Genomic DNA, 27113 nt, shown 5'->3' on the forward strand with positions numbered 1-27113 from the left:
ACGCTCACTCCCTTCCATCATTTTCTTCATCTGACACTTCTTTGGAGAAACCAGATGCTCACATTAGAAAAATAAGATCTTTTATTAATAATTGAGAAAATGTGTGCCTACTGGTTTGAGTTTATATTCCTTTAGTTTCCCCCTTCACACTGTTTATATGCTGAAGTTAACCGATTTCTAACCTTTCTTCCAATTAAATCAGTTTATTGGAAGTACCCCACAGATAAAGATACCTGGAAAAACAAAACAAACAACAACAAAAAAAAAAAAAAACAGCAAAAAAAAGCAGGCTATTTAGGAAGCCAAGCACTTATCTTACAAAATGTTTATGTGAGTGAAATATAACTGGAAGTCATTTATTACACAGAGTTCAGAGAAGTGCCTGCAAAGGGCATTGTGCTCTGTGATTGCACATGCAACTGAGCAAATACCCGCTACAGGCTGCAGAGGAGCAAAGGAGGCCTTGGATATCCGTATCTTCCCTGCTTATCCAACACTACTTCCATTTATATTTTCTGACCATAGAACATCTTTCTTGGAAGGGCCTTGCACTGTGCTGGCTGTCCATGAATGTTGTCAAGCTCTGTCACTCTGGGAGCAGACTGGAGTTTTTTAGTCATTATCTTTCCATGTGTCATGGGTCACATTCAGAAGATTGTTTCCGAAATTTATATATTTACAGATTTTCACTCAACATGAAACTTTAAAATTTATATTCCTGTTTATAAATAAACTTTATAACTTTTGACTGCATAGTTGCCATAAAAGTCAATTAAAAATGTATCTGATCTGAATAATGCAGCTTTACCTCAGCAAACACTATATATATATATACATACATATATATATGATATGACTATTCAGGCATTCTATTGCTTTATCCTAATCAAAAGAAAGGTAGAGCTTTAATTTTTTTAATGAGATAAAGCTTAGCAGGGAAAAGGAATAAAATGAATAAAGCAACAGACCTGAATTAAAAATGAAAAGAAATCTCTTTTCTTTTAAACCTAAACCCTCTGGAGGCACAAACAATTTTTCATTCTACCCTTGTTAAAATAAGAGATACCTGGCAAAATATGAATGTTTCATAAAGGAATTTAGGCCTTTAATAGCAAATGAAAAAGTAAAGGTGTTTGATTTTGAAGGAAGAAGTAAGAAACGGATTTCTCTTTTATGTCTGCATTTGAATCTGTCCAACAATGTTTAAAATGTTTTTAGTTGTTCTGACTGTGTCCAGGCTCACAAAACACAGATGGACAGCAAGCTCCAATACTGCAATACAATCTAGAGGCAGCATAATTAAAAAACAAAAAAATGTTATTATCTTGCTGTAGGACTTCAGACAGTAAACACATGTTCAGCATATATGAGACCTATATGAAGAACAGATCTCACATCTACCTCATAATGGCAATTCTTACCATGTAAATGACATACATCTATAGACTGAGAAGTGTCAAAGAGAATAAAAGTCACAGATAACTTCACATATCACTGATATTTTACACTAGCACAAATTATCCTCTACAGTGGTACTCTACATGGAAGTCTTTTGCTTTGCAAACACATTACATTTCTTCTTTCCCTGTTCAAATCTGTTTTTCCTCTTGCCTTGAAGTTCAAAGCATGGTACAAGCTGCCTTGACTGGGAAAGCCAAGTCCTTTCCAATCTCCTCTGAGCACTGCAGTTCTGTGCCTCTCCACTCTTTACTGTCACTTTCACATTTTTTTCCTCCTTCCCAGCTGTCATAAAAGTTGAGATTGAAAGCACTAAGGGACACTATGTGCAGCATGCTTCTTCCAGCCCCAAACAACTCAGCAGGGTTTTACAGGATGATTTGCACAGTCATCTTCCAAAACCCAGGAAGCTGAAAGTCTTTGTTTTATTGAAGTGTACAAACACTGAGACAAAAAAAAAATAATAGATAAAAAATGCACCATGTGCTATAAAAAAGAGGAAAGAAGGAAAGAAAAACACAATGCTGAAGAGATTCTTCATCATGACCAGCATCACTGTTCTCAGTCCTTACAAAGCCTGCCACCGCATGCCAAAACTTAACAGGGAATAAAATAATAAAAAAAAAATCCTAAAGAAACACCCAAGTAAAACATTTTCAAAGTACAAAAAAGGATTGTTAAAGTTTTAAAACAAGCAAAATATAGTAAATTGGTAAGAGTCCTAGGTAGACTGCACGTTGTGAAATATGCAGTTCTTTGCAAATACCATTTTCATAAAACTCATTAGCAAAACACAGCTATGAAATGTAACACTGAAGGTTCCTGCTGCTAGGGATGAATATGATGTCAACAGAAACTATACTTACTGGTGTAGCATATAACTTGGCTCTTAATGATTTTTTTTCTTCAAAATTACCAGGTTCTGTGACACAATGTGTTGTATTTTCGGTGCATATAATTTCTTCTGAATATCCAAGCACACGTGTCAGTGTGGGAAGCAATCTCCTACTGAGACTGTGGGTGATATTCTGTCTTCATTTACTCCCAGTCATTCCCACTGGCACTGAAAAGATCTAAATGGAAGAAGAATACATTCTTTTTGCATTTAAGACTTCTTTTTTTTTTTATTTTTTATTGCTGTATGGTTAATCATATATTTATTGGTTACCAGAGATAGAGTGCAGGAACACAATAAGATCTATCTGTAGTACAGGCTATATAATTACCATTTGTAATAACACGTTTATTCACTATCTGCAATAAAATTAACTTATGTGCCTACAGTCACTGGTGCAAATTGAAGCGCTTGACTTTCGGTGCCGATTCCTGCCAAATGTCCATAGGCTACTCTTGACAGATTCCTGGTTCCTGGGGCCATAGAGCAGAGGTCACCTTATCTTTTACTTCCTCGCTGACACAGCACTGGCTCTTGCCCTGTCTGACACTAGGTGACAACAAGGATGCAGAGGTACCCTCAGTATATGATAGAGGCTCTTCCTCTCACAGCACAGGGCACTCTAGAATCTGAAAAGGTTTACCATGAACTGGGACATGATCTTTTCTAGCTACACCTTTGTGATTTGACCTGACAGCTGGTCAGAGACTGGGCAATCCTCAGCCCTCAGAGGATCCTGTACATCAGTACAGAATAACTGTGGTCCCTGAATAAACTGCAACCCTAGACATCCTGGAGGCAGTTTTCTGCTTAGTTTGTGTTAAAACACACACAAACTCAGTTCAATCTCAGTTGAGCTTTGCTTTTTTTTCTGAGAGTGTCTGAGGAGATAGAGGGTCCCTGGAGCATGTGGGGATCCCTTCCCCAATGTCCTCTTTCTCCAAGGCCAACGTGTAGTTTGTCTTGTTGGGATACAACGTGGACACACACTTCAGGTAGTTTCAGTGCCTCTCACAGGATAAAATTTCCAATTTGCTCTCCTCATACTATCCTGACAGAATAGGAGGTATAGATATACTATGAAAACAAAGTTCTTGTAATCAGCTATTATGGAAGCCAATAGCTAAACTCCATTATCTAAATATAGCCGAAATTTCATACTGTATATGCATGCATATCTCTGTTATAATCAGTCTTACAGTACGCTGGTCCTCCTGGAATCTTTTTGGGGGATGATAATCCTAACCCTGAACCAGATGGTAAAAGTGAAGACCAGAGCCCCTTCATCTTACTCCACTGGACGCATTTATTCTCAAAGCATTTCAGTTTGCTGAATGCTCCTGGTGCCCGACCAAGACCTCTTCTTCATTCCTGCACTGTCAATTCAGAGCCATTCCTCCACAGGCAGCTGGGATATCCCTGAGTTACTTTGGTGGCACTAAGATGGGAATTTGTCCTATTCATTTTCCGAATTTGCATCCTGTGGTCACACAAACTAAATAGCATGTTGTTTCTAGTGCCCTGTGCACTGATCCCCCTCAGGAGTCAAGATGTGATATGTCAACTGTTTCTGCCTATTACCTGTGTATTACTTATCTCTTAATGACCTTTCAGAAGAGTGGAACATATAAAGTTTCTTTATCCAATTATTACTTGCAATATTTGAGTAGTTTCTGTGTGAACAGCATGAGGATCCTTTGAGGATGTGCACCTTCTTTTTGAGTGAATTTAATCAACACTACTTCTTCTATTAAATAGTTTTTTTGATTAAATGCAAGATTACTGAAATCTTTTTTTTTCTTTATCTTGGCAAATATATCCTCTTCCTAAAATATATTTTCAAGATATTGAATCACAAAAAGTCATAGTGTGTTTCAAGGAAGAGAAACAGTGTGTATCTACATATAAAACTGTATGTTATATTCTTTGATATTAGGATTTTGATGCAATATAAAGATTAGATACAAATATGAAACTTCTGAGTAAAAAACAATAATAATAATAATAATAATAATAAAGGTGATACAAGCACTACACGCAATGCCTATGAAGTTAACTAGATGAAATTCCATCTTTCTTCTTTTTTGATAGGATAGTTTGTGAGAAGACTAGTACCTAAATCAGTAATACCTAATCAAACCACTTTTCACCTCACATCCCATCTCTGATTGTCTGTGATGTACAGAAAATTAAGAGGAAGGAGATTATACACACAGATATTGAAATTTAAATAGTCAAATGGAGGAAGTCTCTTTTTGAAAAATGCAAACCAAAACACAGACTTCCACAAAATTTCACACAAGAATTTGGTGACTAAACTGAAAACCCTTTAAGCATTTCTTCATTATCAACATGTGCATTTGAGAGGACATAATATTTCCTTTTTTTGTGACATGAAAAATTTTGCAAATCTGTAGCGGACCATTGGTCAGTCAGATCAGAAGAGAAAACAGAGCTAAAAATAAATTCATAAGCAGGCATGAACATTTGGCCACTTTCAAAAAAAAGAATAAAAACGCTTGTGATTCAAAATTAGATTTCCATGGAGAGTTTCCTCAGTTACATAATTCATGACTGAACTCTTTTGAAAACTTTTCACTTGACAAAACGTGAATAGCCTATCTTCTGAACAATGCTTTTGAACTGCTGAAGTATATGGTATGGCAAATATTCTCAGTGCATTCTCCTTGGGGAAGAGGGAACCATGGGCTCCGTTCTGCCCCTACTGAAACTAGCAGGAGTTTTGCCCTGGACTTCAATGGAAGGAAGAGAAGATTTCATGTCTTTAAAGAGGGAAGAGTATCAAAGTGGACACCACACAATACACAGATGTACTAGAAAGTAATTACGTATTGTAAAGAGAGAAATACAGGCCACTGTTCTTCTCATGTAATTTCCCATTCCGTTTCATATCTCAGCATCTCCCACTTTGTTCCTGCATAATGAGTTGATGAAGCTTAAGTTGCCTTCATCACTTTGTGATCTGCCATTCCTCCTAAGATGTATTATGTATACAAATTATTATACTTAAGAAAACTTTTGTTCTGAAAAAACTCATCAAAAGAAAATACTTTTCAAATGAAATAATTAGTGATGCTATTTGATGTAAGAGAAAATACAACTCTGCTTTGGTGTAGCCATTGCCATCTCTTTAATGCCTAAGGCCTTTTATACACATGGGTTTGGAAAAATTTGGCTTTTAGAACTTGTGAAGTAAGTTCTTAAGCTTCATTTTGAAGTCTCATCAATTTAACAGTTTTTTTCAAGCAAAATAATTGATGAATCTGCCTCTTTCTTAAGATTTCAACTACCAGAAAAACTTTGCATTATGACCAGGTCTGAAAGCAATGAAGTAAAAGTAAAGGAATAATTTCTGCGTGAGTTTAATGGATAGATGACTTACTACTTGGGACCTGAGTGGACAAGCTAGGGGGAGGGGGAGTGTTCTCATTTTTTTTCTCAATAGCATAAATCACCAAAAGACCTAGTGCACCCCACAAAAGATTAGAATTTTACTCTGCATCATAAATCTGAATCAGAATGATCCAAACCCAACCCACGTGATGTACACCAAGGGACTACAGACTGGAGACAAGCGTTAAGTTTTTTAACCAGACTAATAAGCAAACTATCAGGTCAGACTAAAATTAATATAATTAATATTCCCCTTATTTTACCTTATTTTTATAACAATCAGTTTGGTTTTCAGTTATTGTGCTTATACAGAAACCTGGTTGGATAGACAACTTAAATTTTGATAGTCAGCTCAACTATTGGTTTCTCTAAATCAGTTTGAATTACTCTGTAATTCAGTGAAGGTGAGTTGTGAAGATACAAAAACTGAATAGTATTTTCTGATATTGATTTCCAAGGATATAAAAGCACATTATATATTTAAGATATTTGAGTAAGGAAAAACTATTAAACTTTGGAATAGTTTAATAAAGGAGTATGCTTATTGTCTTAATGTATTCAGCAGTTTCCAAAGTGCTCATGCTTTTGGAGAATCAAAACAAGAACATTAAAGTTTCTCATGAAGGTCTCAGCACTGCAAGAACTGCTTCTTCACTTGAGATGTTAAAACTGTCACCTTTCAGGTGTCTTTTTTTTTTTTTTTCAGCTTCATTTTCACAAGGGAACTCAAACATTCAATCCCACGTTCCCTTGCAGCAAAGAACTTACACACTCTGTTGCTTTGTGATGACTGTGTTGTCAAAATAAATGACTACAACACTGTGAATGTATTTCAAACACAGAATAAATTCATTGTGTACGGCTAGTGTCACAGCAATGTGAAATCTTCATGGGAAATATACAGAAGAAGCAGGAGCGTATGTACAGCTGTTTCCTGGTTAGGTAAGACATCATTTTAAGAAGTCAGTTAAATTTTGATCAAGAACATTTTTTTTAAAGTGCAGTTAAGAGTAATGAATCTGAACACACCTTGTACATTCTTACAGCTCAGCTGATGTATTCAGGAACACACTGGACTGCACTGGGTTGCCATGCACTGGTAGAGGTTTGCTCTCTGCACAAATGCCCAGTGTTTGCACAGTCAGGAAAATACTGTAGAACCAACAATCAAATGTTTGTTAACATTTTCAATACGCTCTTGGAATTAATTAAAAATTCAGATAAATAACATCATCAGTAGTATGGCTAAGCATACTAACTGCCCCATTTCTGTATCCCAAGAAGACGTGTCCCTTTGATAGAAACATAAGCATATGCTGCTGTATTCAGTGTCATCCACCAGTCATTTGGTGACAATAGCTACATGCTTACTTATTTAACTTTCACTTTTACTTAGATTTTACTTGACTTTGCAGTGATTTTCAAGGCAGCTAAGTTTAATGTCTCTTAAGCGCCTTTTTGCTTGCTGATTTGATAGTTCACATAGATTTAGTCATCCTTGCTATACCTCCACTGGTAACTTTGCACTTGTTAGTTAGATTTGAGATTTTCTTGAATGTACAACTGGGGCTTTTGCTACTATTGAACTTCTGAATCCTGCTTCTGTCTCAGACTAGTCAAAATAATAGATTTCAGTTCCAAATTGATGACTCATTTGTCAGGCAAGCCAACTAAAGCAAATCATATAGCTGTTATGTCTTCCAATTCTATAGTGGATTTGGAACTTCTCAAACCTCTTTCTCCTTCCTCATTAGTTGCTGTTGTTGAAATAAATTGGCTGTGATCATTATTAAGATTTACCATCGGCTCTAGGCAATTGCATATTTTTTTTTCATGAATCAGTAGTAAAACCAAGATCTTTCAATACCAAACTTCAGTTCTCTTGAATACTTTTCATACCTTTAGCCCTTTCCATTTAAATTACTCTAATATCCCGCCTTCTAATTCAAAATGAATAATTGTTGACCTCCAGCTGGTGCAAAATTTTACTAATATCACAATGAAACAAATAAACCCACATTCTTTCAGGAGGAATCATGCAATTAATATTATATCAGGGAGGAACAAGAAGAATACTTCATACAGATTTTCTGGCAAGTACTCTTACCTAAACATATGCTAAGCAAAAAACAAATGCAATTATAAACAAATCTTTCTTTCAGCATAGAAAGCAGATGAAACATATAGGCAGGCCAGATCAAACTTTCAAAAGTAAGTAGTATATCTATCACTTAACTCTTCAGAAAATATTTTCCTACTTGAAAATTCAGCCCAGATTTTCACCACATAAGTCCACTTTCACACTAAAATAATGCTACTGAAGACAGTAGCATTGTATCAGTACAAAGCTCAAGGAGTAAACTGTAGCCAATATTGGGCTCTCGTGTTTCACAGAAAGGTGGAAAAACTCTGCCAGTGATGCAGGTCACAATCTTGTCAGCATTACAACTGCTTAAGCAGGAGGCTTCAACCAGTCAGAACTACAATTACATGCATGACTGGCTGCTGGAAGAGGCAGCTGTCTTTGGATACGTAAGCAAGAATAAAGCAGGCACTGCAGATGTTATCCAATCCTAACCTCCACACATGGGGCCACATCACTGCTGAAGAAAGCAGCAGCAACTTTGTCGAAGTCATTTCAAAGACTTTTTTTTAAAGGGTGTTACCCACACTGTGTAAATCTATATTTAAAAAATTACACAGGTAGAGTGTGAGAACGAAGTTAACTAAAGACCTGAAATCTACAACTGTATGGAATTAAAGATGACATTCATTTACAAACACTTGAAGAAAACTTCTGAAACTTAATAGTTTGAAAGGGCTTAGTACAAGAGACAGGGCAGGTGAAAAACCAACACCCACTTGTTCCTTCATATGTGTTTAGCATCTGTTGATATGTGAACTTGAAATAGATGTCATTTTCATTTCTGGAATAATTTTAAAATTCAGAACACTCTATGAAAAGTTGAGATTTTAAAAGTATTCAAACTCTAAATAATTCCCACACACTCACATACAGAGGGAGCAGTAGGTGATGTCTCCCAAATAAGCTTCCTCATACACAGAATAATTCAGCTGCTCCCGGTGTCCAACTTCTCTTCTTGGAAGAGTTGCTGCAACACATGGGAAGCAAAACGAAATCAGAATTTGATAAGGCCACAACTTGCTGTATGTCTTCTTTGGAACTTGCAAATATAGCTCAGATTTTCTTTTGACTTTCAAGAAGCTATCTGAAAAATCTTTTCTCTAAAACCATCAGTTATTAAAAGGTCAAGAAAATGTAGCAGTCCTAGAGGGAAAGATCAATTAGGAATGCGTGCTGGTTAGGTGATTAAGTTTTAAAAGCTGTTCATGGTAAAATAATATCTTTGAGATAATGTATGCTATAGCACCCACCAAACTGTTTTAATTCTGTAGTGGCTCCATGAACTTTTCAAAAGGTTCTTGAAGGAAAAAAGAGTTAAACCCTTTGAAATGAAATAAATTAAAAATCTAATGAAGAAATTAAAATGTAAGAAACCCAGTTTCTTTTACCAGGCTCTCATCAATATTTTCATTCTAGACATTATATTAATACAAGGATAATGCTCTTTGGAATGCCCCAACTTTAATTTCTTCTCACATGCTTTCAGGAGTCCCTACTATCAGGGCACATGGATCGGTCCTTACTAAGGCCTCAGTTTACCAAGATGATTACACATATGCCAAAACTGATTAATCCGTTCACTTAATAGACGTTCATATTTTTGAGGAATTGAGAATTTATGTTTTAAGTTAAAATAAAACAACAAAACACACAAAACAATGACAAAAACAACATCAAGCAAAGAGACCTCTCTGGGCCTTTATTTCCCTTCTTGGATAAAGCTGTATTCATGGGCTGGATTTCAACCCTGCTGACATCAGAATTCCCAGTAGTAGCAACAGGCTTTGTATCTAGACCTTAATCCTTCTAATTACAAGCCCTAGGTAGGAAAAAGAACAGGAGATTATAGAAACAGGACAGTAAGTAATTTCATTCTCTTACCAGTAAAAGCCTATTCTTTCCCTCTAGTTGCTGCATTACGCTGTAATATTTTCTTGTTTCTCTCTAAAATCTCTTTGTGCTTTAACAACTGAGAATATAGATGGAGGAAATCAAGGCAAAAGTAGAGTTTCTGCTGATATTTGATGGAGTAAACAATCTATTCTAAACTCCTCTTAACAGACAGCTCCTCTGAGATGTACTTGGCAGATGCTTCTCAATCCAGATAAAATATATCCCATTATCTTCTATTCATGTGGTAGTCACTCAGCTCCTCAAAGATTCATATCACTTCTCTTTTGGAAATATCTTACTCTATAGGGAAACGGCTTTTCTCAAAGAAGCAGGTACAGAAGAAGAACTCTAACAAAAGGATTAGAGAATTGACTCAAGGGGAATTAATACCTTCAAGACCTGAGTGAAGAGTGTGTCAGCTTCTCTGAATCAAAAACGGAGGATCTTATGCAAAGATTTATTAAAGTTCCACCTTATGTTTTATGATTCTACTTCTTATTCTGATATGACAAAAAATGTTATAATATCAGGGAGACTAGGACACCTGAGTAAACTATATGGATAAACTATGTTTAGTGGGCGATGGCTGAATAGAAATATTTTTTAAAAAGAAGAAAATATGTTGCAATTTGAGCTTAAATTGCAACGAATTTGAGCTTAAATTGCAACTGGGACCAATAAAAAATAATTGAAAGTGTAGGCAAAACTTGTTTCTAGTGGCATATCTGGCGAAGAAGTTGATCTGTTCACCATCACTGTTTCCAGAAGGGTATTTTCTATTCATTTTTATTTTATTTTAAAAAGTCCTAACATCGGTGATAGAAATTACAACTGAAGTACCAGTGGCAAAAATGGCAGATTATTGACAGTTCTCAAGACTGAGATCTATCTAATCCATATGATCTTTTTTCTAAGTTTCTAAATCAACTCTGACCCCAGGAAATATGAGAGCAATTTGCTAGTTATACTGGTTTCAGAGGAATTTTATGTTCAAGGTTAAGCAAATTACTTATTGAGAACTGGGATACTTTCCAGAACCATTTGCTATAGTACTTAAAATTAGGCATCTGCATTAAGTTACGTTACGTATCTCTATGTATCTCTAAGTAAGTTATGTATCTCTTGCAAATGTCCAAATGCAGTCCTAGTTGATGCAAAATGGATTATAGATGCCTATCTTAGATATCTAATACTGAAAGCTTGTCCTTGGGGAACTCAGACAAGCATAAAGTCATATTAATAGCTTTCTATCATCTTTTAGAGATGAAAACTCGACAAGCATTCCCAGGAAAAGAGGACCTGAAGCATTCAAGAAACACTTTAAAACCAAGATTAGGAATGACAGGTTATTCTCACAATTATCTGTCAGCTCTCTAGGGGATATTCTGTCTTCTGCTTTTCAAATCCATAAAAGATAAAGAATTGTAAATGGAAAACCAATAACCAGCTTTCCTTCCTTGGGCTGTGTAAATTAAAAGTAACTCCAGTTTACTAACCTGTTCTAAAAATGATAATGGGATTTTTCAATTTAACTGTATAATTAAAATTAAGGCATTGCTCATTATAACTGAGCATTATAACACGCATATATATCCAGAGCTTTGGTTAGTCTTGTGGTGCTACATATGCCAGAAGTTTAACTCAAACTAGAACTCTTGTTACATTATTGAGTCCCAAAATATTAAACTGCATCTACCACAATTTATTTAGTCTTTTAACCTCTGTGTCAAAACAGGTGCTTGTCTCTTGAAGTTCATCAAGCTGTGCAAATTATAAAGTTTTTCACATTTTAATATTAAAGCATTCATTTTAGAAAATGGAACACCTGTTATTTTATGTGTGCAAAACTTCAGGAATAATTACGTTTCAGGAGTGGACACCACTTTTGATTGGGACTGTCAGAATTGCCCGTATAGCCCTCTTGCTATAATGGATGCAATATTAATACCCTAATTTCCATAAAAATAGATTTTACAGAGTAACTGTTCTGGGATTTGTTAGATTTTCCTGCAAAGCATTATAATTATCTCATACATCAACCATAACTAGTGCTTATTATAAATGCCAGTTGCAATCATTTCCTGATTTTGTTGATGTTCTAAGAATACTGGAGTTTTACTTCAGTACTTCAGTTTACTCAGGGAAAAAAAAAAAAAAAAAAAAAGCAGCTCATTGCATACTGTGTGTTTATTATATTGTATTCAAATTAATTATAAACTTCAAACTTTTCATCATTTGTTTCACTGTCACAAAAGTATTATATATATTTAATATGTTAACACAAAAGAAAGATTAGGGCATTTTTTTACTCCTCATTGTTGATACTTCAGAAATGTTCATGTAATGCAATGTTGAAATCAATCAATTAAAGAAAAAAAAAATCTGTTTTTTTCCCACAAATATTTAGATTGAGATGAAAAAATGTACATTAATTATTTGAAGGAAGCATTTGGACTAGATGTCCTCTGGGTACTTTCAATTCTGAATTATCCTATGACTGGTTTAATGTTTAATCTTTGCAGAACTATACATAAACTCAGCTATAAGAGCATAGCAGAGTAAATAAGCTTGTAGTCAAGAAAAAAAGAAAGAAAGAAAGAGAGAGAGAGAGAGAGAAAGAAGAAGGAAGGAAGAAAAGAAAGATGCAGTTGTACAGCTCAAAATTGTGACAAACAGCTACATATTTAAAACTAATAAACAGGAAGAAAAAGCTAGTCTCGGTATAAAAAGATTAAGTTTTTCTTGCTAGAGAATTTATATAAGATACCCTGACATTTCAAAATTTTTTCTGTTTCCAAAAGCATTAAAAGTCCAATAATTTTGGAATACAGGGTTTTTAATGGAGAAACCTTTTCTCCATTCTTTATGTTCTCAGATGTCTCATTAAATCTTCTATAGAGACTATATTTTACTTCGTGTCCCATTTAGATAAAATAAAACATTTCCAGTATATAAACAGTTTACACTGTGTATATGATTATGTTACAGATACTTTTGGCATTTGGCTAGAGAGAGCAGCTATGTTAGTGGCTTAAAATAAATATATGCCCTTATTTTCCAAATATACATGTGTAAATACGTATTTGTTCTGCATACCCAGTTTCTAATGAAGACGTTATCTTGTAGTTTGCATGGACTCAAGTGTGTCAGTTGCAGTTGGCTTTCCATTTAGAACATCGGCTTCCCTTTACCCACTGCACCTTCCACTCGTACAGATCTAGTGCCAGTACCTTTTGATATCGAGTGAGACACTTAGGTTCCTATAAAGGATTTCTGTCAGTGAATTCCTCTCTCAAAAACTGGATTGTTTCTCTTGGGCTAGGAGCTTCCTTCACATGTCACAAATATTCAGAAATCCTCTAATAACTGGAATCCCTTTTTTGAGTTATATACTCCAGTTTTCACTTTTTGGGTAAGGTTTTTGAGTCCAGAATGACTTCATTATATTTTAGGGAGCTTTTCATATCAGTAATCTGGAAATTATACTTTGACTGTTTTGATTTATGGTTCTGTCGTGCACACTTAGCTTAGTTATGTGTGCTTGCAAGGGTCTCCTTGCCTGTAGTCCTACTAGCCCGATAAAATGATGGATATTCCTGCAGAGCCTTACTGCGTATTCTTTGATCTTAGCTATTTTTCTACCTTGCTAGATTCTGTCCATGAAATGAAAGCACACCTTCTTGGCCCGTGATGACCTCCTAGTCAAATAGTTGCTCATAAGTGGAGTTACTGATCAGACTCTGAATGTGTGAACACCAGTTCAGGATTGAAAGTTTAGGCTTGTCAGTTATTTGTTCCACTAAACATAATATTTACAGAAGGATACTAGCTCACCAAATGAGCTAAGTTTAACTTAACCTCATAGATTTAAAGCTGATCTTTATTTTTGTATATTTTCATTTCAGTAAAGACATACATTTGCAAATATTCCAAAAATTTACTAGAAAAACAAATAAACAAACAAACAAAAACAAACAAAAACAAAACCCTTTAGGGCATCTGGACCAAAACATAAAAATTTAAAACATCATCTTGTGTAGCTTAACCTTAAGACTGCTGCTCTGAGTTTTTAGCCTCTTACTGAGATCTTTATACAGAAAGCCAAATGCTGCCCCAACTGCAGATAGCTATTGAGCAGGTAGAAAGGGACATAAGCAAAAAACTCTTCACTGTGACAGTGATTAAGCATTGGAGTAGGTTGCCCAAAGAGTTGGGAGAATTTTGTTCTCTGGAGGTGTTCAAAATTCAGCTGAAAAGAAAACCCTGAATTTCTTCCTCTAGCACTGAAATTCACCCCACCTGGAACAGCAGATTAAACTCCAAAACCCCCAGAGGTCCCTTCTAGCCTATTTTTAAAATTACTAATTTGATTGCATGTTCTGTTTGAAATACCTCTGATTTACAGATTAGTAGATAATTCAAAAAAAACTTAAATTTAGTCAAATCATTGTTGATATTTATCTCACAAGACCCTGGCTGAAACAACATCTTTGGGTGAATGGGAGTTCATTAGTTACACTTCCTTAGGTTCCCTTCCTGAGATACTCACAAATTGAATATCCTTGTTACTATTATATTATGAGACTACCAAAATATGTTGTTTTCCAGAAATGTGCAGGAGGAAATAGTGATGGCTATCTCAGTTAGAAAGAAACATTGTCAAATATTAAGATTCACAATATTAGCACTTCCACAAGTATAGAGCAGAAGCAAAGAAAAGTGAAGAGAGAATTGGCCGCGATCATAACCTAGTTTGTGCTTCAACAAAGCAATTTATAAATACTACATTTCTATGAGGAAAGAATAGAGAGTTTTAGAACATCTCAGAGGTAATTAGCCAGACAGTTTTTGGCACTTGATTGATTGCTTTTTTTTTTTTGAAAAACATTAAAACCCCCAGAGCTGCAACAAAGTTAAAAGCTTAGGTCTAGACATGAGGTCATCATTCTTCATTATCACCTTATGTGAAGAAATAAAAAAGTGATGCGCTTGTGATTGAAACTAAGGCACTTATTGATATAGCTCTCCACTGTAAACCTCCCTTTTCCTCTATCTGCTATGTAACAAATTATGCTATTTACCAGATGGCTATTACAGATGTTTTATAACAGATTCCTTACTCTAGTCTGAAGCCCAGCAAATTGAGCAAATGCAGAATGTGAGTTTAATACATACTTGTTTGCAGAAACAGAGCTGATATATTATTATAAATTGTATGCTTCCTCAGTGTCCAAATAGTCATGGGTTATGAGAGTGCTAGATGCTTACTTGACATACAGTTATTTATGTCACCCAGTGCTGTGATCTCACTGTATCTCACATAAAGAAAAAATAAAAAAAAAATCTGCAATGAAACCTCCCAAGGCTACCAAACCCTTGGAGAAAGTGTTAGCAATAATTCATTAGACAGTGACATAACCTCCAAGTTAGTACTGCACCTATGGACCTGATGGATGTTAGCTGTTTCTGCAGTATTAGAAGTTCCCATCAGGTTTCAGATAGATGAAAAATATCACCTCTTAGTCATTACAAAATACGTATATATATAAAAATACAGATCTTGCAGGACTGCATAAAAGACTGTTCTCGCTGGTAATTTGCAAATACTCTTGTACTAATGACCACTTGGTGAATAAAACAAACTGTGTTCTATATGAATTCAAACCACAAATTCACCTTGGCTTCAATTTTCACAGCTATTTTTGCAAGCCAAAACTTATCTAAGAAAATCGTGAACGGAAAATAAAGCATAAATAGGTACTTGTGTAAATAGGTGCTTTGATCATTCAGTCTATCTTAAAATGTTCAGAATAATGAATGTTACTCACTATTAGTAGGGGTGGGAGAAATGTACTTTTACCAGATGAAGGTCTCAGTTGATCTTTCAGCACTGAATTTCCTTGGAAAACTGTTGATACAGGGTCATAACGTTGTATTTCCTGTAACCTACACAACGAGGAACCTGATTTCAAATTCTTGTTTGGAATCTCATACATCCAAGGAAGCCATAAAGACCTGATTTCAAAATCATTTAAACTTACTGATTTCTGCAGGTTTTGTATCATTTCAAGAGTGTGGATTTCACTGAGAACAGAGCATTAAATACCTGTGAACTCAGACTCATAGAATTCTAAATACCTGTGAACTTGGGGCCATACATTTCACTGTACCATTGATAGTATATGGAAAAGGTACTGCTTACTTCACCATGCACAGTGACAATAAATACATAAAAGATGATAGAGCATTTAGATATTATTGAGTTAAAAATGAAAAAGATATTCATAACAATGGTTAGTGGAGATGATGTGTCTTAAAAACAGCAAAAATTGATCATGGAGTAGAAAAAAAAGTTTATAGTCCCTACCTCAGGCATTTGCATGATCTTCTTTAGTGTGAACAGTAGTAAGTGCTTAAAAACTTATTTCATTTATTTGTCTTTACTGCAAACGAGAGATAAGAAATAAGGGTAAATATCCAGCACAAAACACTAACTTCCAGAATGCCAAACTACTCTTCGGAGCAGGAGCAATGAATTGTGTTTGGATCTCTTGGATCCCACCATCACGTGAGAATCTTTTTTCCTCCTGTTTCTTCAAGTCACTTCTAGGGCACTTCAGCAGTTAAATATTAAAAGCTTTACTAATTTAAATAATTGTTGAGATGTTTACAGTTATTTTTATTTGTTCCTATGTGAAGACTATCAATTAGTGATCTTTCATATAAGGTTCAGAAAAATATTTGTATCCAGGGAGTTAAAAAAAATCAAATAATAATAAAAAAAAATCGCTGAAACTGTCCTTTGTTCTAGTACAAATTAAGTGTTACTTTGCTAACCGTTCTGTAAAGCAATGTGTTTCTGTGATGTTTACAGAACAAATGAGTGTCAACAGATGAATATTCGTTAATATCAGTGGCAGAAGTGTTTGTATTTGCTAATGCATTGCAGCTAATAAACGCACTCTTTGCTATATAAAAGAAAAAAAGAGTCTGCCCTCAGTGATGAGGATATTGCTAAAAGTAACAACAACAACAAAATCCTTTGACTTGCAAACTTTTCATAACAGAATTTTGTGATTGAAACGTATCTTGCAGATAGAATTTCTTTCTTGACTAAACCTGTTTATTCATTTTGGGTAGAGATGTCTGCCCTTTGCTTTGAAAATTGTGGAAAAAAATGTGTTAGATTGTGACGGCTAATTACAGATTATTTGAAACCTGCCATTTTCATGAAGGCTTCAAAGCAAACATTTCTTTTCCAGCTGCATCTTAAGGTACAGTACAGAAGATGAAGCACTCTTTATGAGGAGTTTTAATCCATCTGTAGGTTATTCACTGAAGTTTCACAGTGTCTTATCAATGCCACTCTCCTGTTGGTTTGGCTGGGTGTGAGGTAACGGAGGCAGCAAGGGAAGTGATCTTTTTCATAAAGATGGTACTATTTTCTGTTTACAAAATGCTTTCTAATGAGCTGCATTGTTCTAAGCCTTATTATTCCAAAATTATTTAATCAACTTCTCTGGGATACTATTTACCCTTGGTGAATAATTCACAAAAAAAGGTGCAAAAAGTTTCAGTTGCAAAAGTTACCAGACTAATGTCTAGTCAAATCAGTCATTCAGCATCAGTTTCCTTCTTTATTTGAGTATATAATGCTGACAGGCACAAAATACATTTTGAAGTTTATATTTAGGAGTATTGCAATGCAACCTACATTTCTGGGTATCTTGTATAACTCAAAAAGATCAGCTCTGTGAATTAACAGGAGGTTTGTGGAGATATGAGGTTATTGCTATGCTATCATAACAGCTGTTTGCTGTACAGCATGTAAGTGAGGTACTTGAGGAGTCAGTCTCTTCTCTGTAAAGCGCAAATATCCCAGTGGCAGGACTTAGGGAGTGAGATTCGATAAGCATTTGTCAGAAATGTGTTAGGAAAGCTGATCCTGCCTTGAACCCAGAGGGCAAACCTCACTGACTTCTAGCGCTTTCTCCAAGCCCTACATTTTCTAACCAAAATTAGTAATGGGATTCAAATCTAACCTTTGGTTAGATTTAAGTAAAGGTTATTCTTTTCCAGATTTATTGATTTATGCAAAAAGTTCATTAAAAATAAAATTATATATGTATATATATATAAAGAACTATATAATAATATCTGGCTTTGATAATAGTACATGAAAACCTGCAAGAAAAACACCTTGAACTCCAAAACTGCATCCACTATTTAAAGAATAAATGAAAGATCTGGCCTTGACTTTATGGCTGTTCTTCCAAGAAAAAAGAAGCATTGCTACAAGGACTGAGGTAGTTGTTTCTGCCCACTCTTTTTATTATGATTTTGGAAAATTGTAATATTTCAAAATATCAGACGTGGCTTGATATGACATTTTACAATTTGAGATTGACATTAAAATAATAGAACCATGAAAGGTTTGAAGAAGATGCTACTTTCCAATTGTTTTGTTTTAGATAATGTCAGTGCCAAATATGCACTTTTACTGTGGCTTTCCTGTATAGTCTCAAAAGTTATGTATATGGCAGTGAGTGAGAGACAGAGATCAGTTAATGATAAAAAATCTTGATGTATCTCTGACCAGCACAAAATTCATCTTTCACACTTTTAAACCTATCCAGCTTCTAATTCAAATCCTGTTATTGAAAAAAAAATCTTGCAACACAGCTCTAGGTCTCTGCAATACGGTACAGAGATACAATTTCAATTATTTTTCACTGCTCTGAGAAATATATAGTGGTGGATTTGTACATGATTAGACTATTAAATTAAAAAAAAAAAAGGCAACATTTTATTCCTGTAGAATTCCTTAGTTCTCAAGAGTGTTGTTTGTCAGTTTTTTCTTCACTGAATCCTCAAAAACCAACCAACCAAAAAAAGAAAAACAACAATTGAGACACAATAAATCTTACTACAGGTTCTTATTAAACGTGTATCTGTTACAAGTTTTCTTTTTGCAAGCTTCTTGGAATACTCTTGTGTGGAAAAACAGGACTGCAGATGCTTACTTTCTACTCATTTGCTTAAATAAGCATGGCACAATTCATATGAAAGATACACAGCTTGATTGATGGAAAAGAGAAGTAGCCAGCACTTATTAAAAGAAGGGGGGGGGGGGGGGGGGGGAGCTGTATCTAGAAGTAAAGGAGAGAAAAATTCATAATTGCAATTTCTCTGAAAAATTCAAATGACTGTTCCATTTTTAAATGTACTCAGTTATCTCACTACACCTACCAAAAGAAAATTAATATGAGTTACCCCAATAGCTTGGGACTAGTGGACTTTAATTTCACAGTGAAGCTCAAGAGATACCAATTCATATAAATCACAGAATAGTTTAGCAGAGAAGCTATTTCCAGGTCTTGCCAAGATATGTCTCTTTCAAACTTTTGAAAACAGTATTTTACTGATCACATAAAAGTGACTAGAGAACCTGACCAAAAGCCCACCAGTTCTTTTGGTTGACTAATCATTAATACACAGTGCTATTTACATTGATGAAAGCAATACATTTAATGCTTTAGACAGGAGGCCTATGTTTCTTCATATTTCATTTTATCACCTATTTTGTGCAAGTGGTAATAGCTATATTCAAATTGCATGAGACTTGTTTCTTGATAATGTACACTAAGAATAATTTCATCCATTCCCTAGATTTTCCTTTGAACAGCCATCATAATATGTGCTTGCATTTTCCATAATATCACCTTTTTATTTGTGTGGCTAACTTTCTTTCAAATGGCTAGCAGTATTTAGCTCTTCTCATAGAATAAATAACACTCCCATGTTAATGTTAGCCTGCCTGTCAAGTCATAGAAGAAAAATAGTTATATGGGAGTCAAGTTGATTATATGTATTATAATTCCAAGTTAAAGAGTTGTGGGAACAATACCTTATGTTGAATCTCGTGCTCTGTTACAGCCTGCTTTCAACAAATCTTCAAAAAGCCCATCTAAAAACTGGCCCAATGGGTGCTCTGCCCAGGTAGCTTTTGTCTCTAAATTTTAACACAAATTGGACATGGCATGTCCAATGCCTCACACATATTTTAGTGTCTGCCTGGGGCTGTGTATTATTTGATACAGAAAAAGGCTTGTAAAAAGGATAGGACTCTGCTTTGTGCTCAAGGTCTATTCAGAGGCATATGTATATTTTAAATAGATTTGCATTTCCTAATAGGCACCTCAGAACTGAAAAAATAGGCAAGGAACATCAGCTATTCAAATTTTTGAAGAGGAAAGAGAAAAGGTTAAAGGAAAATGCTAATCCTACAGTCATTTTACAGTTTTGTAATACATCTTTCCCTCTTAAAAGGAACCTTCAACTTCCATATCTCTAATTTAGCCACAGTGTTACTCTTACAAATTTATCCAAGAGCTGTGCATTAATGGCAAGACAGAAGGGAGCTTCAGAAGACAGAAGCCGTTTTTCCAGACAACACTCAGGCTGTATCTCCGTGCTGCTGGAGCAGTTCTGTACCCTCTGGCTCCCAGTTTTGGGCAGGACTGCAGGATTCAGTAGTGCAAAGGAGCAGAAAAATGAGGGTTACACTTTTTTTCATCTGAGGAAAGAGATAATCCAACAGTGTACTAAAGCCCTTTCTGGTCTACAATTTGGCTTACATCCAAATTCCACTTATCACCAAGATTAGCTGATTGTTCTCACTGGGTGTAATTATGCAAGTCTTCCCCTCCCTCCCGCCCCTTTCCTTCATTATGCAATTTTATTTTTGAAGAGTTTTCTTACAGGTGACACCTGCTGAGATAGAACCTGAGACGATGATACATCTTTACAGCTCTGCCTAGTCTGTTGCTACAGTATATGTAAGCAGTTGTTCAAACTGTCCTCTGAAAGGTTTTGGAGTGTCTGCAGAAATTTGGATATGCCAAAGCACAAGACAGCTCTTTCAAGGTCACGAACAGCGAGAGGCTTTAAAAGGCCCTCATCATCTCTCAGCAATGTTGATACATGAGAGTTTAATTTGATGAGAATGGCACCTCATTATATTATAATGTGATGACTCCTTCAGCACTAATGCCATGTTAGAAGGTGGTATGAATATTCGGAAAGCTAACTGGAAGGGGTCTTCAGAAAGATACATTCTTATAGACTGTGATAGTGAAAGGCAATCAATTAGAGTTATAATGCAATTTATTATAAAACATTTTCAAGACATAGACATTTACCCAGTACTATTAAGACAGATGTAAAATAGCTGCAGAAGGCCTTTGCAGTCTCATAGGGATTATATTGAATGCTTCTAAAGTCTATAATACAGTGTAAGGATGGTGCTGCTAAACTATTTTTTTTCTTTGCTTAATCATGTCATAAACATTATGAGGTAAAATTGTGAATGAGCTTGGATATTGTATTCAAATTCAAGTTCATTAGCTCTGGAAAAAGTATAGAAGGCAAAGATCTAACAAAGGAGGAAAAAAGATTATTTTTTCTGGCAAAGTGGTAAAACTCAGATTTGCCAGGAAAAAAAAATATATATATATATATGTATATCTATAAATTGTATTTAATTTCTAGTTCAACAAAGATAAAAAAAAAAATCCCAACATCCAAAAATATTACTGACATTTGAGGAAAAATAAGAAAAATTTTTGAAGAAAGAAGATACTTATTTGTATAATTTCCAGTAAAAAAAAGGACATGAAAAAATATATTTTCCAGTAAAAAAAAAAAAAAAGATTATTACCTTTTCTCCGGTAGTAATACTCTCTATGGAGCTCGCAACAATCTATAAAGTATGTGTGTTTATAAAGACTTTAAGTACAGGAGCCATTCAATTTAATGACTATAAGTTCTCTGCTCCCAATAGATGGTTGAAAAAACATTCAAGACGGTTTCAGTGTGCACCTTCTGCTTTTTAAAGATGCATCATTTAATGAGATATCCTGGTTGCTTTGTGTGTACTAGCTACTGAAAAAAAAAAATCAAAAGAAAAAAAAATTCCTGGCATTGATCAAGCAATCAATTGATCAAGTTTCTCTTACAGAGGTGATCTAGTTCAGACATACTTCCATTTTCCTAGTACTCTGTAACATCTCTGCCCATTCACAAATACAGAGCCACTTTCAAAATTGAACAATAAGTCACTGACTCCTTTCTTACTTTCCTTCATTGTCAGAGTATTTCACATTATGGCAGTTCTTTCCAATCAGTCGGAATGTTTTCTCACCAAAAAAAAAAAAAAGACTCAAGTAAGTGAATAACATGAATAAAAACCAGTCCAGATATTAGAAACTGCTCATTCCCCGTATGTTAAATAACCTATTCCTAACAGGCAAAATTTGAGATGAAAAGGTCTTAAAATGTGACTTGAAATATGATACAAAGTTGTTGATCAGAAACATCTGAGAAAATTAATGTAAAGCCTCATTTAATGTAACAGTATTATTACCTAAAGGAGCTATTATTCCTAATTGTTTTATGATTTAACTATTGTACACTGCCTGCTCTTGATTCTGCTAGCACAGAATTTGAGGTAAGATTATGACTGATTGAATTTTAAATGTCAACCAATTTTATGAAGCAAACGTCTCCTGAATAAGAACAAATGTTAGTCAGAAATTTCTTCCAATAGGGACTACTTAGGGCTCTGTATTATTTATTTTTATTTAAAATTGGGTGTCTAAGAGGAAATGTATGAGAAAAAAAGCTATTAGGAAGACATTAAATGAAGAATAAAGATGAAGGCAGTGGGTGTGACGTTCCATCAACATCAGACCCCTGCTCCTGACTTAACATGTTCACTCTAAAGAATCAGCATACAAAGGAAAACAGTAAGAAGCTGATCTAATGCCTACCAAAACCAATGGAAATTCTGGAGAAAGAGATCATGAAAAAACAGTGGAAAGACCAGTGAAAAACGATATAATGCAGAGGTATTGCGTGCTTGCAGCCCAGAAGGCCACATGCGTCTTGGGCTGCATCAAAAGAAGTGTGACCAGCAGGTCGAGGGAGGTGATTGTCCCCCTCCACCCTGCCCTCGTGAGGCCCCACTTGGAGTACTGCATTGAGGTTTGGGACCCCCAGCACAAGAAAAATGTGGTTCTGGTAGAGCGAGTCCAGAGGAGAGCTACAAAGATTATCAGAGGGCTGGAGCACCTCTCCTATGAAGAAAAGCTGAGAGAGTTGGGGATGTTCAGCCTGGAAAAGAGAAGGTTCCAGGGAGACCTTATTACAGCCTTTCAGTACTTAACGGGGTCTTATAAAAAGGATGGAGGGCATCCTTTACTCGGGTAGATAATGATAGGACAAGGGGGAATGGTCTTAAACTGAAAGAGGATAGATTTAGATTTAGAAACAGTGAAACTAAGCTTTGGTCAGAAGAAAAGCAAAGATTCTTCCCTCTCCCATATGCACATAGTCACAAAGGCCCATAATCTCTTGCACTAATTTATTATATTACTGTTCTTTGGAATGAATGATGAAGAATTAACTGCTCTGGTAAAAAGTTTTGTCTCACTTATGCCCAAAACAAAATCATCTAGAATTAATATTCATTAAACAAACCCTAAAAAACAAGTATGAGAAAAGAATGATATTACAATGTAATGCCAGTGAAAATCTATAACAATTTAGACATCCCCAATCAAAGTCTTGTAGCCTGTAAGAAATACTTTACAGTGTAGTGTTATACACATATTACAAATGTATTTATTGATTTCATGGTAATAAAAGTATGATTCAGATAAAAAACAAATATAAGAGATGATTTTAGGAAGTATCTACAAGAGAATTTTAAAAATATTTTGCCTCAAGGACTAAGACCTAAGAAAGAGGGGGAAAAAATAAAGAAAAAAAAAAAGGGTGTTTTCAACCTCTTCCTCTTCAAAGGAGTGTAAAAAATGAATGTCGTTTGAAAACATTGAATTTATAACCCATAGCAGTATAATCTATCATAGAACAGAATGTTATTGCATTTTCCAGTATAATTATTAACCTAAATTCAGAAATATATTGAGATATCTGAACAAAGTGGAGTCACTAACTGTTCCTATCAGTGCAATGTCTTTAAAAATTACAACTCTTAATCAGAAAATGGTTGTGGCTTGTCTACAATGTCACTTCTAATGAGACTGAAAGATTTAGAGCCTTTCACCTTTTACTGATACAAATATATTTATTTATTTTAATCTCTTGCTCTTTTTTTTTTGGAATATTGGTAAGAGGAGAGGCATAGACATAAAATCAAACAAAGGAGGTCAGTCTCAAAGAATATGGAGAAATAACATGGAAAATGTAACCAGAGTTTGCCATTTCTAAATGTGTAGTTAAGAGCAAGAAAGTTTTTTAACACATTTTTTACTGAAATAAATAGCAAGTAATCCTACTCCCCCAGGAGCTGGGCTCAATGATCCATGTGGGTCCCTTCTAACACAGAATATTCTGTGATTCTATGATTTTTAAAGAATGCTTATTTCAAGCCAGAGACTGTATGTTAGTTTTTAAACCTTCACGACCTTTAAAACCCTCATGACTCTGCAGCAATTAACACTTTGTTGACATCCATTAACTATTTATGAAATCTTTTAAAAGTATTTGTGATGAAAATGTTAATTACACTAGAAAATAGTCTGAAGTGTCAGGAAATAGTGCAGATTCTAGTGTACAGATCTGTCTAACTGGTTGAACCATCCTTGATAAACATCAGAGAACTATAGAAAATCCTAAAATTACCTTCCATTTCTCTAACTTGAAAGCTTCCATGTGTATTAACACAGCATGATATAATTCACACTGAAAATGAAATATTTGTTTTAAATTCCTGATTAACACTAACCTGTTTTGATAGCTTCACTGGATATGGCAGAGTACCCTTCAAATTCTGTGAATTTTGGGGGAAGAGAGAAAATTGGGTGCAATGAATGCACAAAATATCACTTACTTGCACAAATATTCATCTCCATCTTGATTCTTTTTGTCACATACTTCTTCATCAGCAAGGAGGACAGTTGTTCCATAGCCTCTCAAATTTAAGAGTCAATTACTGCCACAACACAGCAATGCAAAAGGTCTTTATCATATACCTGTCCAGATGCTAAATGAATCTTCCCTCTCAAAAGTCTCCCTGGCATCGCAGCATCCTTTTAAGTCTCTTTGGGCCATCATAGATCACTGGTAAACCACAGTGACTTCCAAGGACCCTGTTAACAGAGAAAGTATACAGGTACCTCTTACTTGGACACCTCCAGTTTATCAGCATCATTAATTCCTTGTGGTTCTCCCCCAATGAACACAATACTCTAGTTATAATCACAGAAAGGCTATGGGAATGTGAATTATTGCTTTTCTCTCCTCATGAGGAATGCACTCCAAAATAGCTGTGGCATTTTCCCCTAATAGCCTCACATTTCACTTATATTTAATTTGTTACCTGCTGTCTCTTGGATTCTTTTCTGCATTGCTGCTCTCTGTCCTGCTCTCCTGTATTTTATTTCTGCTTGTTATTCTTCTTTTCTGCCCCTTGAGAGAAATGCCTTGCATTTATCCACTTTCAACCACAAATTCCTGGACTTAATCCAATGTTCTGAACTCTCCAGATCTTTCTAAACACTCTCCCTTTTCCTACCCTGTGCCAGCAATATGCCTCATACGTCAGCTTCTCCAGTACAAAATCTGTGGGTTTTGTTGTTGTTGTTGTATTGTTGGTGGTTGTTTTTTTTGTTTGTTTGTTTTTGGTGGTGGTAGTGGTGGTGGTTTTTTTTGTTGTTGTTGGTTGGTTGGTTTGTTTGTTTGTTTTTAATAAGTTCAGCTGCTCAACCATTAATTTAACTGATCAGAAAGGAGGACAGAGTAGACAATGAATGCATGTCCAGTGGCAGGCATCTTACTGAAAATCAGATAAACTTCCTATTGATTTTGCTTTTTTTCTGGAAGTCTTTGCTCTCTTGTTACCAAGGGCAGCAGCAAACAGGACCAGAGGTAGTGACTCCTCAACAGGATTTCTGAGGGCAGCAGGGCCACAAGAAACGAAAAGCTTTTCCCAACTATTTGCGTTATCCAGCAGCCTTATTCAGGGAGAGCAAAACTCAAAAAAAAAAAAAAAATGTTTGGATGGAAATTCATGATCCTATGTTCTTTCTTATACTGCTTAAAAATAATGTATTATTTCCTTACTGCCCAGCTTATGTAACTTTTTAGGCACTGCTGGGACAGAGCTACTTACACTGAAAACACAACAGGTGAGAGAAGACAGAAATTAACATGTTCAGATTCTCAATTATTCATTGTTCTCAATGATAATGATGTCAATGAGAGCCTTTCCATATAGTTATTAACTGCCAGCCTCACTTTCAAATGTGACATACTCAGACAAACCATAAACTAGGAGCAGAGTCCTTGATGATATCGGTAACGTTTATAAACAATATGAAAATAAAATAGAAAGCATAACATTTTAAATTTGTTTTACTAGCACCACTGGAACATTTCAATAACAGTTATAATAGAAATTAACAGTCTTTACTGTGCACAAAAGTTTCCTTCTTCATCACCTCACTCAATAGTTTCTAATGACTTTACATATAATTATACATATTCATATGTAAATATCAATGTGTATTATATTCACTTATGCGTGCTATATTTACTTTTGAAGTAAGTGGAATTGTCTTTCTTGGAATAATTATATTTTCTACTTTATAGAATCAGAAAATAAGATTGTGGACAAATTCATGTCTTATGGAAGAGTCATCTTTCTGAAAAAGTCTGCTTAAGTTTTTTTGTTTGTTTCAGAACTGTTTTTCTCCCCACTTATTTCCCATTTCTGAAGCAAATTTCAGGGTTGTTTATTTTTTGTGTTTGTGGTTTTTTTTTCATTCTGAATTTTTATTGTGTTTATCCAGATATTTTAACTATCCCTGGAAGTGGATCTTAGATATAAAATCCTGCATCAATTTCCATGAATAGAGGGTCTTCCTGGCAACACTGGGAGTTTTCGTTAATACAGTACAAAGAAATTGAAAAATCCCATACTAATGAAAGCATTTTCTATTCATACTGAAAAACCTTGCAAGTATACACCTCCTGAGGACACGTGCATAGGAACAAAAGAATGACCATACAGGAGAGGAAGTCTCCTTCTTTGGAATCTGAGTGAATCATTCAACTTTTCTGTCAGCCTACAATAAGCATCAATAGAGTGTTAACTCCCTATTTTATAGAGTCTATAAAATGCTTTGACATACCAATATATACTTATCTATAATCTACAATTCCCAATAGTTAAGCAACTCCCTGTAAAGAATAAAATCACAGAACAGGCATTTGCCCCCTTAT

At 35.0% G+C, this 27113-nt stretch overlaps 1 long non-coding RNA gene across 2 annotated transcripts in view; it reads right to left on the reverse strand.

Moving 5' to 3' along the window:
* LOC308199690 overlaps positions 1-27113 on the reverse strand; it is a 67446-nt gene that overhangs the window by 21859 nt on the left and 18474 nt on the right. The window contains exons 3-8 of one of the 2 annotated variants that reach the window (XR_013954868.1): positions 24721-24979; positions 16174-16249; positions 15635-15752; positions 8785-8880; positions 6797-6919; positions 2325-2531 (exon numbers count right to left, since the gene is read on the reverse strand). This is a non-coding gene — a long non-coding RNA (uncharacterized lncRNA). Of the gene's footprint in view, positions 1-2324; positions 2532-6796; positions 6920-8780; positions 8881-15634; positions 15753-16173; positions 16250-24720; positions 24980-27113 lie in introns of both variants that reach the window. The other variant, XR_013954869.1, reaches the window with a different exon arrangement.

The sequence above is a fragment of the Anser brachyrhynchus genome (assembly GCF_964034855.1).
Source record: "Anser brachyrhynchus genome assembly, chromosome: 9".
In the NCBI taxonomy this organism is placed as follows: Eukaryota; Metazoa; Chordata; class Aves; order Anseriformes; family Anatidae; genus Anser; species Anser brachyrhynchus.